Here is a 12,467-nt window from a genome sequence, read left to right on the forward strand (position 1 = left end):
TTATAAAATCAATTAATTGCTTCATTGCCTCGTCATTTTCCATGTTATTTATAAAATATATTGTGTTGATATTCAAAAGATAGCAGGCAGTCAGGATATTTTCTTCTGGTACCACATGTACTAGCCCCAAAGGGTACGCATGGAAAACAGCGTTATTTGGAGAAGATGCAGCACATGTAAACGAGTTCACCTGATCACCCAAAGTGGTGTGATCGATTGTACCAGCCAGGGGCCATTTCCAGCATTCTAAAAGCTTTCACAGGGGCTTGGCAGCCTTTGACAAGGAGAGAAGTGCCCATCACAAACACATCCTCCTCGTCACCTTGTGCCAGGGCACTCGCATTTGCCTGCAAGAAGAGCTCAACCTCCTTATCACTGAGAGCCAAAACATCTCCAGTGCTGGGAGGTGCTTTCGAAGCTGGCACTAAGCACAGAGCTCCACGTTAATTAGTACAGACAACACATTGTGCTGGACATGTGGAAAATTTAAGCTGCGATGAGGCCATTCTGTTGCTTTGCAATCATTCTTTCATTTTCATTTTCCAAGCAACTTGGAAATTTGAGTGGATGTTTATGGAAAATGTCATCATTCACTCAAATATGAGTTTCCAAATGAAGTTATTTATAGTTTACTCTATCAAGTTTTTCATTTGCATACAGATTCAGGAAATCGCTTAGCCGTGATGCATTTCAGCTCAAGATCTGTTTCCATAAATATATAACTATAAACATTAATTTCAGACAAACAAGATTCTAGTATTAGTAATAAGAGAAAGGATTTGCTAAGCTTCAACCCTGCAAAAAATATACATGTATTTTTTTTTCTGCTACAGGTAGTTGTTGCAATGGGTGTGGACTGCAAAACCATACGTGTTAACTTTTGTCCCACTTGTCACACACATATTCCAAAGCACATTTTCCCTTAGCTTTCCTGACTAAGTGCTCCTATAAGAAGTATTTGATTTTTTATCTTGGATTTAAATTATACATCATACTTTTATCCGCTATTCCTTAAGCTTTTTCATTGATAATCTGTTGTGTTGTCTCCTGTGATTTACCAATATTCTTTGGAAGTGGCACAATGACGTTACTTTAACCCTGCCCTACTTCTAAGGTATCAATAATTTATATAACCCTGTCTCGCAGCTCTTCTGAAACTACTCCGTGCTCATATTGACCCTGTACAAGCCACGGTCAGAGCTGTTTCACCCAGCTCGGTATCAACTTCTGACACTGACCACCATTAATTCTTTCAAAGGATGCACACCAAGACTTACAAAAAGCGGATGTGGAATAACTTTCTCCCTATAGAAGAAGTGTTTGCCCTATTAACTACAAGTTGCTTTAGGTCTGCTCCCACATCTGTATTTGATTTAATCAATAACATGGCAGCTCTTCGTGGTTGAACTGTCTGTTCCGGAGCCCTAAAGTCCTGGGTATGTTTTAAGGCATGTCTGGCCACCCTGGGACACCCACAAAGGCAGTCACTGCCAATTTTTCAGGCAGGACATCTCTTGTCAATCGATATGAGCAACCTGCAGAGCTGATTTCAGTCTGGCAAGTTCCCTGCTGGCAATGCAGGAGAGTGGCTGGAATTACAAGTGACCAGATGGCTTTCAACAAAGGGCAAAAAGATGATTAAGGGAGTGGAGCATCCCCCTTATGAGGAAAGGCTGAGGGAGCTGGGTCTCTTTAGTATGGAGGAGACTGAGGGGTGACCTTATTAATGTTTACAAATATATAAAGGGTGAGTGTCAGGAGGATGGAGCCAGGCTCTTCTCGGTGACAACCAATGATAGGACAAGGGGTAATGGGTTCAAATAGGAACACAGGAGGTTCCACTTAAATTTGAGAAGAAACTTCTCAGTGAGGGTGGCAGAGCCTGGCCCAGGCTGCCCAGGGAGGTTGTGGAGTCTCCTTCTCTGCAGACATTCCAGCCTGCCTGGACACCTTCCTGTGTAACCTCATCTGGGTGTTCCTGCTCCATGGGGGGATTGCACTGGATGAGCTTTCCAGGTCCCTTCCGATCCATAACATTCTGAGTAAAAGTCATCCAGAGCATATTTAAAGAGGGAAAAACTAATCTAAATGAGCCCAAGTATCTTACATTTTAGGTGTCCTTCTGTCTCTTACTCAGAGGCGGCTGAATTCCACAGTATTTCACATTTTCACTAGGTCTGTGTCAGCTGGTCAGGGTGTCACTTCTCTCCATCCCTGAAAAGTCACCCTTACACAAATTGCAAGATCATAAACGTTCTATTTCTTGAAGGACCTTCACTACTAGTCCCTCCTTTCACAGTACAAAGCCCTTACAGTTGCATTTACCTGCACTGCTTCAGTGCCAGGAAATTACCTTAATCAAATTTTCAAATTAATGAAAACCCCAGTGCACCAGCTGAAGACACATGAGGACCACGTCTCATGGCAGATATGCCCCTGAGGATGGGATGAGCACCCTGTAATGCTTAAGGTTGTGTATATTACAAGAAAACACTTGATCTCATCAAATTACTAATAGTTTCCATTTACTTGGTGAGGGATTTATTATTTTTTTTTAACTGTGTGCTACTAGGAGACATTTCCACGTAAACATCAATTTCTAATATTTCTCTGAGGCATAAAGGCCTAAGACAGCTGGATGACTTATTCAGCAGTCATTATTCTCTTTGCTTGAAAGATACCTATCTCCAAGTATTAGGTAAAATATTTCTTCTGGCAAATCTACTTACAACAACGTTTTCATAAACTACCACGAGTTAGGTTGATTGTATACAGCACTCATAATCTGAGAATTACATTTCCTCATGTATGTCATACACAAAAACACGGAACTTTTCTTCCAGGCTTGTGTCTTCGCTATTTCAGAATCAAAGAATGATTCAGGACTTGTTAAATAACCCTCCCATGGTGTGACTCAGAATATAGTCACTGATTTCAAATTCAGAGAAGAGAGAACTTTCAGGGCTGTGCCCTATGAGGATGAGAAGAAAAACAGCTATAAACATCCATGTGGTTTTGACATCCATGTTCTGTCTGTTCTACTAAGTTTATTAAAAATTAAGTCACCATTTGGCCACTGCAAGGATGCTGCTTAGGAATAAGGGGGTTTATGTCTGGCTTAATCATGAACTGGCCAGGTTTTGTTGCATTTTTCTGTTGTGTAAGATTCAAAAGCCTGAAGGGAAAGGGCTGAAAATAAGGCAGCCAGACTGGTCAGTAGTGCCCATGGACAGAACAAGAGGCAATGGATATGTATTAAAGCACATGAAATTCCATCTGAACACAAGAATGAAGGTTGTGGAGATACTAAAAACCCAATTGGACCTGGTCCTTAGCTTGAGCAGGGGAGCTGGACTAGAAGATCTCAAGACATCACTTCCAACCTAAACGACTCTATCATTAGCACCATAATCTGCAGCAGCAACACTAAAAAAATTATTACTGCAGCACTCTTGGCACATATAACATCAGATTTTGGACCATCTGTGGTTTTCATTGGGCTACAAATAACTGCAAATAGTTTCTATTGATTAGCCTCTGGTTGGTGGATAATGTGAGGAAATGAGGTCAAAGATAGCTTCAGCAATGGAACAAAAACATCATCCGCAGCATTAGTGGTTCGCTAAAATGTTTGCAGCCAAAGTCACACAAAGGACAAATCTTGTTTCCAGCAACTCTTTGTGCTAAAAGAGATAATCCTGGCATTGCCTGTGATTGCTTTTGGTTCAGTTCTCTGCTTAAAAAGAGCAATGTAAAATAAACCTTGTGAGAAAATGTAAACTATGCTAAACTTAGAGGATGTGTGCCAACATTTTTTACCTTTTTTTTTTTTTTTTTAAATTCCACTAAAGAATTCAGATACATTCCTGAGCCACCAAGTAATGAAGTCTAAGTAATGTGCTTCTGCAGGTGACAAAATTCTGCCTTGCACATATAGGGATCCCCAGATAAGCTCTTTACTTCCATTCCACAGCACTGTGCTGTGTCTCATGCAGTGTCCTTGAAACCCTTACACCTCCTGATTTTTATCAGAAGGCAACTCACGTATCGCAAGTTGGAAAAAGAAATGTCACTCTTCAGCTTCTACTAGGGATAGAAATCTCCGCAGAAAAGAGGGGTCCTTACCTCGCTAGCCAGATTTTATCATCTGCAGACTCTTCTCATTTCCTTTCTGGCCAGAATTATCCACAAGAGATAAGCAGCACAAGGTGTAGGCAGATAACACTCTTCCTCTTTTTTTTAATATAGACTTCCTTAAATGAATGTACAGCTTTAATTTCAGTTACTTTAACTCAACAGTTTTCAAAGGTTTGCAAAATATTACATTCACTGTCAAGAACAAAAAAATATTCAATATTGTGATAGAAAATTCAGAGGAACCCTCCAGTGATTTTGCTGTTTTTCTACAGGAAAAACAGAAGTGTATTACTGAAAGTCTGTATAATAGTAGAGTTTGGCTAAAAGAGAAATTATAAGGAACTTAGTAAGTTTACTGACATCTCAGCATAAGTGGAAATTTCAAAGCAGGAGGCACTCAGTAGGAAGAATTTAGTGTGAAAGAAGAGCCATACAGAGTGCTGAACATATTCTGCAATGTTTCTCCATTGCCTGAAGACAGGAAATCCATTTATTTGGTTTGTGCATCCTGCAGGAAGAAACAGATAGTGTCCAGCACTAAGGAGGCTGCATGCTTTTCACACACAGCCCAGGAGGAAATTACACAGTATCATCTCATGTTGGGGAATGCAGGAATAAGGAAAAGAGAATAAGGAGAAAAATCGCATCTGAAAAGAGGCAGCGGTGCCCAAGCAAGGGCTCTGTCTCTCTTGAAATGAAGAAATAAACTAAAGAGTAGAGCCAATTATACTGTTAAGTGGCATTCTTTATTTTATCAGTGCTGGGGATCATCCTCCATAATTGTTCCAACAACTGGATGCTCTTATCTTGCTTATATTCACATAATTATTACATATGCATTACAATTTCGGGAAATTTTGAAATTCATCTATACTAAGAAATAATTGATGATGTTAGTTATAATTGTTTCATTTCTTACTTACAATACATCTATTCCTTATCAGTTAAACATGAACTAAGGACTCTGCTTCTAATCAATGCATCACTTAATCTTCTGTCTCCCTCTTGTCATGCGGAAGGATCTAAAATTTGAAAAATATCCTTGTTTTGCAGGTGGTCAGAAAACATTTGTCATGTCAATTGGTTAATGATGGGTATGTCTCTTGTAACTTAATCATGATATACATTAATTTAACAACTCTTCAGGCTGTTGCTGGGACATACAAATCAGCAGGAAGACTGAGATGGAAACAAGATGAGGATGGCTTGGGTGATGTCTAGCAAATCCAGGAGACTCCCTGGATAAGCAAAAACTCCCCTAATAATTCATTCAAGTCAATTCAAGCAAGTCAGGAGATTGGTAAAGAGGTGTGAAAGCTGCCTTCAGGCATGCTGTCAGACTGACAGCCTAACATTTAGGCTTGGACAACCAACTTGGCTTTATCTTTAGGCGTGCAAGCCACCTGGTGCAACCCTGCATCTGATATTGAACCCCACCCAAAGCACAGATCCAGGTCCCCATGTGCCCCGTGTCGCAACCTGCTTTCTTCTGGCTCTATCAGAATCAGTGCAAACACACGGGGCATTGTCTGAACGGGCGAGCGGTTTCATCACAGCTTCCGGAAAAGCTGAACACCGAGAAAGAAAACAGGCAGGTACATTATCTTGGCTCAGTTTCAGTGCCCTGCAGAGGTACAGTGATTATTTAATGTACAGAGGTCTGGGGGGAGCTTCCATCACTTGTGGGATGGTGTATGTCCACAATTTTGATGTCCAGTATAAAATACTATTGTATGTCAAAAAATGCAGCAAGACATTCCTAAATAGGTCAGAACTACACATAAAATTTCGGGTAAGAAATTATCTTACTTATCAAACCAGTAAAAGAAAAAAAAAACCACAAAACAACACACACATAAAAAAAACCCCAACACAACCCACCATGGAGACAGATACAACTTAAACAGGTACTTAACGCACTTGGAAAAATCTATTTTTGCCAAGAAAAACACGCAGATAAAGAAGATATTGCAAAAGCCTTAAGATTACAGCAAGTAGTTTGGGTAAGACATCAAAAGAGTCGTAGTTCAAGCAATTTATGTTTTCCTGCAATTTTATGAGGGTGGATGGAATGGTCCCAGATATGTATGAGTAAATCAAATGTTTTGCATCAATGTCCAGGTATTTTTCCTTCCCTGAGTAGACGATGACAAAAATATCAATGTCTAAAAAATTAAGGCTTTTCACATGGTGCACTTTAAGCTTTTTCATTTATTCTTGTTACCAAAAAGCTCTTAAACACCAGTTGCACCCAAATCCAGAAACGTTTCTGGTGAAGTGCCAATTGTACTATTCTAACCCTCTAAGTAGTGCTATAGTAACATTCCCAGTACATGCAGCAAACACGAAGAGCAAGTACCACTGCAGTTTGCCACTAAGAGTTTCTGCATTTTGAAATTGACAACAAAAAAGGTGTTATAAATAGTTAGATGGCAGCATCTGTCAAAAGTGGAAGGCTCCCTTCTGATTTTCACTTCTTGAAAGTCTGCAGTTTATAAAACAAAGGAGAGGAACAAATAATGGAAAGATGTTGGCCATTTGAAAGTCTTAATAATTCTCAGAGACTGTTATGCTATCTGCTTCTCCTGAAAAGAAAATTGGAAGGATGAGGGAAAGCAGAAATAAACATTTTCACAACATCGCAATGAAGGACCAAGTATTCAAAAGCAGAAACCTCTCAGGAATGACTCACCCCAAACAGGAGTCTTGTTAATGTCAGACTTCTGTAAGGGAAGCAACAGCAAGGTGGAACATATTCAGACTTTGGCAAGGCAATGAAAGTACCGATAATGACCTTAAAAGGCTCGTCTCTGGAAATTTGGAGGCATTTACTGTTATTTTCTGTTATGCTGAGGAGAAAAGATGACAAAAAAGCAGGAATCTTAACAGGGCAAGCTCCAGTCTTCATATGAATTAAACCTCAAATCACTGAAATTGATGAATAATTTTGCACTGACAGAAAACACTAAATGGATTGGTTTTATATGAGATTGTTTCACCCAAAAGTGACCTCCTGCAGCTACATCACTTTTCTTGGTGCCACCTCAGCTTAGAGAATGTGAGTTATCCCCATCATGTGCTGGTTTTCCACTAGTCAGTTGTAGGAAGAGTTTATAAGCCAGGACCTCAGCTTGATGCTCTTTAACCCTGTTGCTCTCCCTGCGGAGCTTTTTCCAACTGATTCTCATTCTAATCATGCCTGATATTTGTTAATTTTTAATTAGTTTTGCAATTTGCCCCTATTTAATGTCAAACAAATACTAACTCCCTCCTGCTGTTCTTTAAGCCACTAACCAAAAGACACTGCCTTAATTGTTTTAACTCTGGACCTCAGCAACTGCAGACAAGCACAAGATAGCCATAAAGCGATAAAATACTTATGGTTAGATTTACAAATGGCCTTCAGGTCTATATACCTGGTTTTGTGCTTCTTTGCTTTCTGTGAGCAGAATCCCTTTCTCCTTAAGCACAAAAGAATAAATGGACAATTTCCTTGGTCATAAATCCAAGACAATTTTCTCTTCGCTTCTGGTAATTTTTGTTGACTTCCACACTCAAAGCTTCCATAGTTTCTGAGTTCAATTTTTTTTTGCTGGTGCACAGAGATTCACTATTTCTTCCTCCTGTCTCTGCAATCGATCCCAAGAACTGCTTGAGTCCTTCAGTGTTAGTTCTTCCTCAAGATAAACCACTAACCGAAGACATCCAGTGTTTTAGCTAAACAAGTTCATTCCCCACCTAGTATTTTCAGGGTTTCATTTTATATATATATATATATATATATATATATATATATATAAAATATATATTTCTTCTTCTGCACACCAACACACTGGGGACAGAGTGAGATTTACATGTGTGCTAGCTATGGAAATGGGTAAGTCCTGTCATCTGGAAACATCTGGAAACAAATGCAAGTATTCCACCAGTGGTTTTATGTTGGATTTACCAGTACTGGTTTCTATTGTGATGGGAGCAGTTGCTGCTGGGAAGTCCCTGTGGGATCCATGGTGAGTCCCTTGTTCCTTTAGAAGAAGAATTCTGTTTTTCAGGCAGGATGAAGTATTTCACTCAGGTGCTTCACAAGGCACCTACAACTCTATTGCATGGTAGCAAAACTAAGGCTTAGTCATTGATCCTTCTGTCTCACTCAGCTTGCCAGAGGGCCCCCACATAGTTCCAGGAACAGAAAGCTTCTTCTAGGGCAATAACCTAGAAAAGAAAAACACCGTAACCAACAAAAAAACAAAACCACAAAGTTTTAAAATCCTGTTCTTCTTAATCCACTTTAGTTTCCTTGAAAGTGATTGTGGCGTCGAATGATTCATTGCATTGAATCACAAAGGATGACATGAAGAAATTATTTTTGGGGGGGAACTCTCACATTTCCAAAGGTTGAAAAGAAGGATTTATTCTTTGGTCTTTCATTGCACATGTGTAAATAGGGAGTGTGTCCCCTGCCTGGGTGCTGCGTTCGCTCAGCACCATCCAGTAATTGTTCAGCTTAATGTTTGCAAGATGGCTTATCTTTAAAAGCTTTTGATCTTTGTTTGTTAAATAACACATTCGTGTAATGTTCACCTGCTGAAACTGGTGTGGATGGAATCGGGCAGACGGCATATGTTACATTACATTACAAGGCTTAGCATTTCACTAATTGCATTGGCCTACTTCTGTGAATCACAGATTATTCTCTGATTCCTTGACGTAGTCATTCATGCAATGTGATACAATTGTGAGGGCCTACAAGGGGATGGAACCCCGTGATTTAACTACCCACACATAGACAGCAACTCAAATTTTCATCAGTACTTCAACCACATGCAGGATATGAAGAACAAAGCCCTCTTTATCTTCCACAACTCGTACGCAGATGTTTATTTCCTAACTCTTACTTCCCTTCTACAGAGGGATAACAAGACATTAATTGAAATAAGAAAAGCAGCTGACTGGCCCTGACCTGGCCCTGTGGTTTTTTCAATTCCATGAAGGAATTTCTGCAGGATGTAACCGAAAACAAAGCATCAGTATAGAGACCACAAACAGGAGTGGGTCAGCTGACAAACCAAGGATCTCCAATCTGTGCCTCTGTGTCTTTTGAATAAATGGATCCGTTACAACCTGGCTCATATTCTCAAGTGCAAAACCAGCACCTGAGACAAGAGCTCACTTAAGCCAGCTTCACCAGGCTTTGGCTCAGGGTCTTTCATATACAACCACCTGCACCCGGGCACTTTCCTACTTAGGAATCAAGCCAAGAGACCACTTCTGAACATGAAGAACTGTCTCTAACAGTCTGCTTTTTACTGCTTTTACTCTCCATGTAGCAATTTGAAGGTGAATTTTTCAGCTGATGCTTTTCACTCTTCTATGCACAAAAGCTCCCCGCTGCCAGGAGCAGAGGAAAAAGAATTATCAGCTAAAATCAAACCCCCGGAATCTCGGGCTTCTTGGTAGTAGATTACTTCTCTAAGCTGCTCTGCTTCAAAAGCAAATCTCATTATTGCTGGTTTAATGATCTCATTGATCATTAAATATCGCCTTTTACTAGAGCTACAGTAACACTGCATGTTTGATTAAGAACAGATAATTTCTTTCAAATGCATTCATGCCCCTTCTGTGTACTTTTTACAAACTATCATAAACAAAGCAACACAATAGGCATGAGTAAAGCAATTGTTTGAATGTGCTTATATTCACACAGACGGTGTTTCCAAAGTCCACTCAGCTTTTTTTAACAGTTGTATTTCAAATTAGAAAAAAACCAATGAGAACATTATTTCACAAAAAAAAAAAAGTTTAAATGTGTAAACTTTTCAAAAATAAATACCTGGTATTTTCAGTCCCCCCCTAGCACTTTTTTGAGCAAAACTATAAACTTTTAAGTTGCATTTGCCAAACATTAGGTCTGTCTGCAGCTGAATTTCTCTGGCTGAATTTACTGCTTGCTAAAAGAGAAGGCAAATTGCTGAGCTCTATTATATATACATACAAAAAAAAAAGTCAATCGCCTTCGCTCCATTTGCAGGTTTCTAAATACAGGACTAATATTCCTCACTAAGAGGCTTAAAAATTGTGAAAGATAGCATTATTCACTTCCTATATCTTATATAAATGTTCATTTGCTCAAGTCTGTAATAGCAGCATAAAACTGTAATTAAAAATTAAAAAAAAAAGGGATGTGGTGAGGACGAGGTGAACACAATGGCTATATCTGCATTTATAGTGAAACTTCTGGCTCGAGTGCATTTATTCTCCTGGACACACAAGTAGATGCACTAACTGCAGATCACCAGTCTGAATAGGATGGTCGTGTCTTGTCCAGTGCGAAAGTCAGTTTGCCATAAAAGCCTGGTTGGGATTTCCCTTCCAGCAGGAAAAAGCCTGCAGGGTGGTCACACATTCCAGCTCAGGGGAGCTGGACCCTTCCCCTTCCCAAAACGAACCCTCAGGAAACACTTCAGCTGCAGATGTTTCCACTGACACACAGATTCGTGGAGCAAGAGATCTGCCCTGTGGTACCCTGATCCCGTAATAGCCTGCGGATGCTCTGAAAGGAACATCTGCTGAGCTAAATCTTGGATTTAATTTTAATCCACGTGGCTTCCTCTGCATTTATCTAGGGCTTTCCAATTGATAAGACAGCTTCTGTGCTGACCAAGAAAGAAAATGTGGTCATTTAGTTAGTGTCTTCACATGCGTGTATAAAATGCAGGGAAAGCATCCTTGTGCTGACTCGTGCCTCCATGCAAAGCTGTCCAAGGGGCTCAGCTGACTGCAAGGAAACCAGACATTGCTTCACAACCAAAGGGCAAATTGGTAAAATACAAACCACCGAGTCACGGGGCGTTTCACGGCAGATCCTGCTGCGAAAACGCCTCTGCCTCCGTCTGAGGGGAAGACATCTGTCCTGAATGGATGTCTCTCCACGTGGATTTTATAGATGCTTCATTTAACAGAAGATGATCTTGACCAGTTTGTTCTCTAAAGCTTCAAGTTGGACAGAAGCACAGGATGCTTGAGGCAAAGGGTTTTGTGCAACAAACTGTGACACCCAGTCCCTTACAACCAGCAGTTCAGCAAAGTTTTCACGCCATCAACAGCTGCTGCAGGCTGAAAGGGCAGAAGGAATGGAGAGTTTAACCTGTAAGAAACCACCAACAGCAGGAGCTAAGGTTAGATCAGTTCAGCACGTTACTAACGTTATTATTTTAGACAAAGGGAAAAAGGGCTTTTAACTACCTTGTCAGTCATTTGAAGTATAATTGTAGTGCAAAGATGTGCTTGTGCTTTATACCAACTCAATGAAGGGAATTTTTGGAGTGAAAGCATAGTTTTAACTCATTAACCATCTCACATGGAAGGTAAAACTCGATTGCCAGTTTTCTTACTAATGCTTTACCACATATTATCGCTGCAACCCTGCCAAGGTAGGAGCAAACTGCTGTCTGTTGAAAGAAATTCCTGAAGAGTATCTTCTGCTTTTGCTTTTGGGAACCAGAATCTGCACTGTACTGCTGTGTTCTGCACTGTACTGCTGTGTTCCACACTCTGCTCCAACTTAAAACAAATTAAACTTCTCAGCAACTCAACATCTTGCAAATATTAGTAAAATAAATTTGTTTCATATACTTCCACTTACTTCTTTCCAAGAAGCAAAATCTTTGAGAACCATAAATATTGCTTCAGTTTTCTGTTAATGAAATGAGTGGGGAAAGATCTCAGCTGTGACTGAAGGAACCATCATGCCCCACAAAACCACTTTATGTGCAACCAACAATGAAAAACTGGTGAAATAGGGTTTTAGTTAAACTGCTTTAAACTTCCCTTTTTGGGATGTACTCAAAACCACCCGTCCCAGCCCTCGATTGACATGCTGGAGAAAAGGAATGCTAAAGAATAAATCTGCAGTCAAGGCAAGCCCAAAAACAAGGAAGTGTCACTGTTAAGTTTGGCCTCGACAGTTTGGCTCAAAACTCATATTGCGCTTTGGGTGGTGGTGGTTGTTGCTGGTTTGTGGTGTTTGTCTGTTGGGGGGGGGTGTTGTGGTGTTTGTTTGTGTGTTTTTTGTAAACTTTCTCTTGGCTGTAAAGGCTGCTTGTGATTGAAAACAGCTGTTGACACCCAGGGAAAACATGTGTTGCCCTGAAACGAGTTGAACTGTGGCAAATGATTAACAGTGGGAGTTACAAGGACCTTTCATCTTTGTCCCTGCACCTACAAAGAGCACCCACAACCATTTATTTACAACGTGAACGAGCAAAGCACAACAACATTGAACAGACTTTGTTAAGGTCAAAGTACAAATGAATTGGAAAAAGAAAAAAACA

Source organism: Columba livia, chromosome 4 (assembly GCF_036013475.1).
Source record: "Columba livia isolate bColLiv1 breed racing homer chromosome 4, bColLiv1.pat.W.v2, whole genome shotgun sequence".
Taxonomy (NCBI): Eukaryota; Metazoa; Chordata; class Aves; order Columbiformes; family Columbidae; genus Columba; species Columba livia.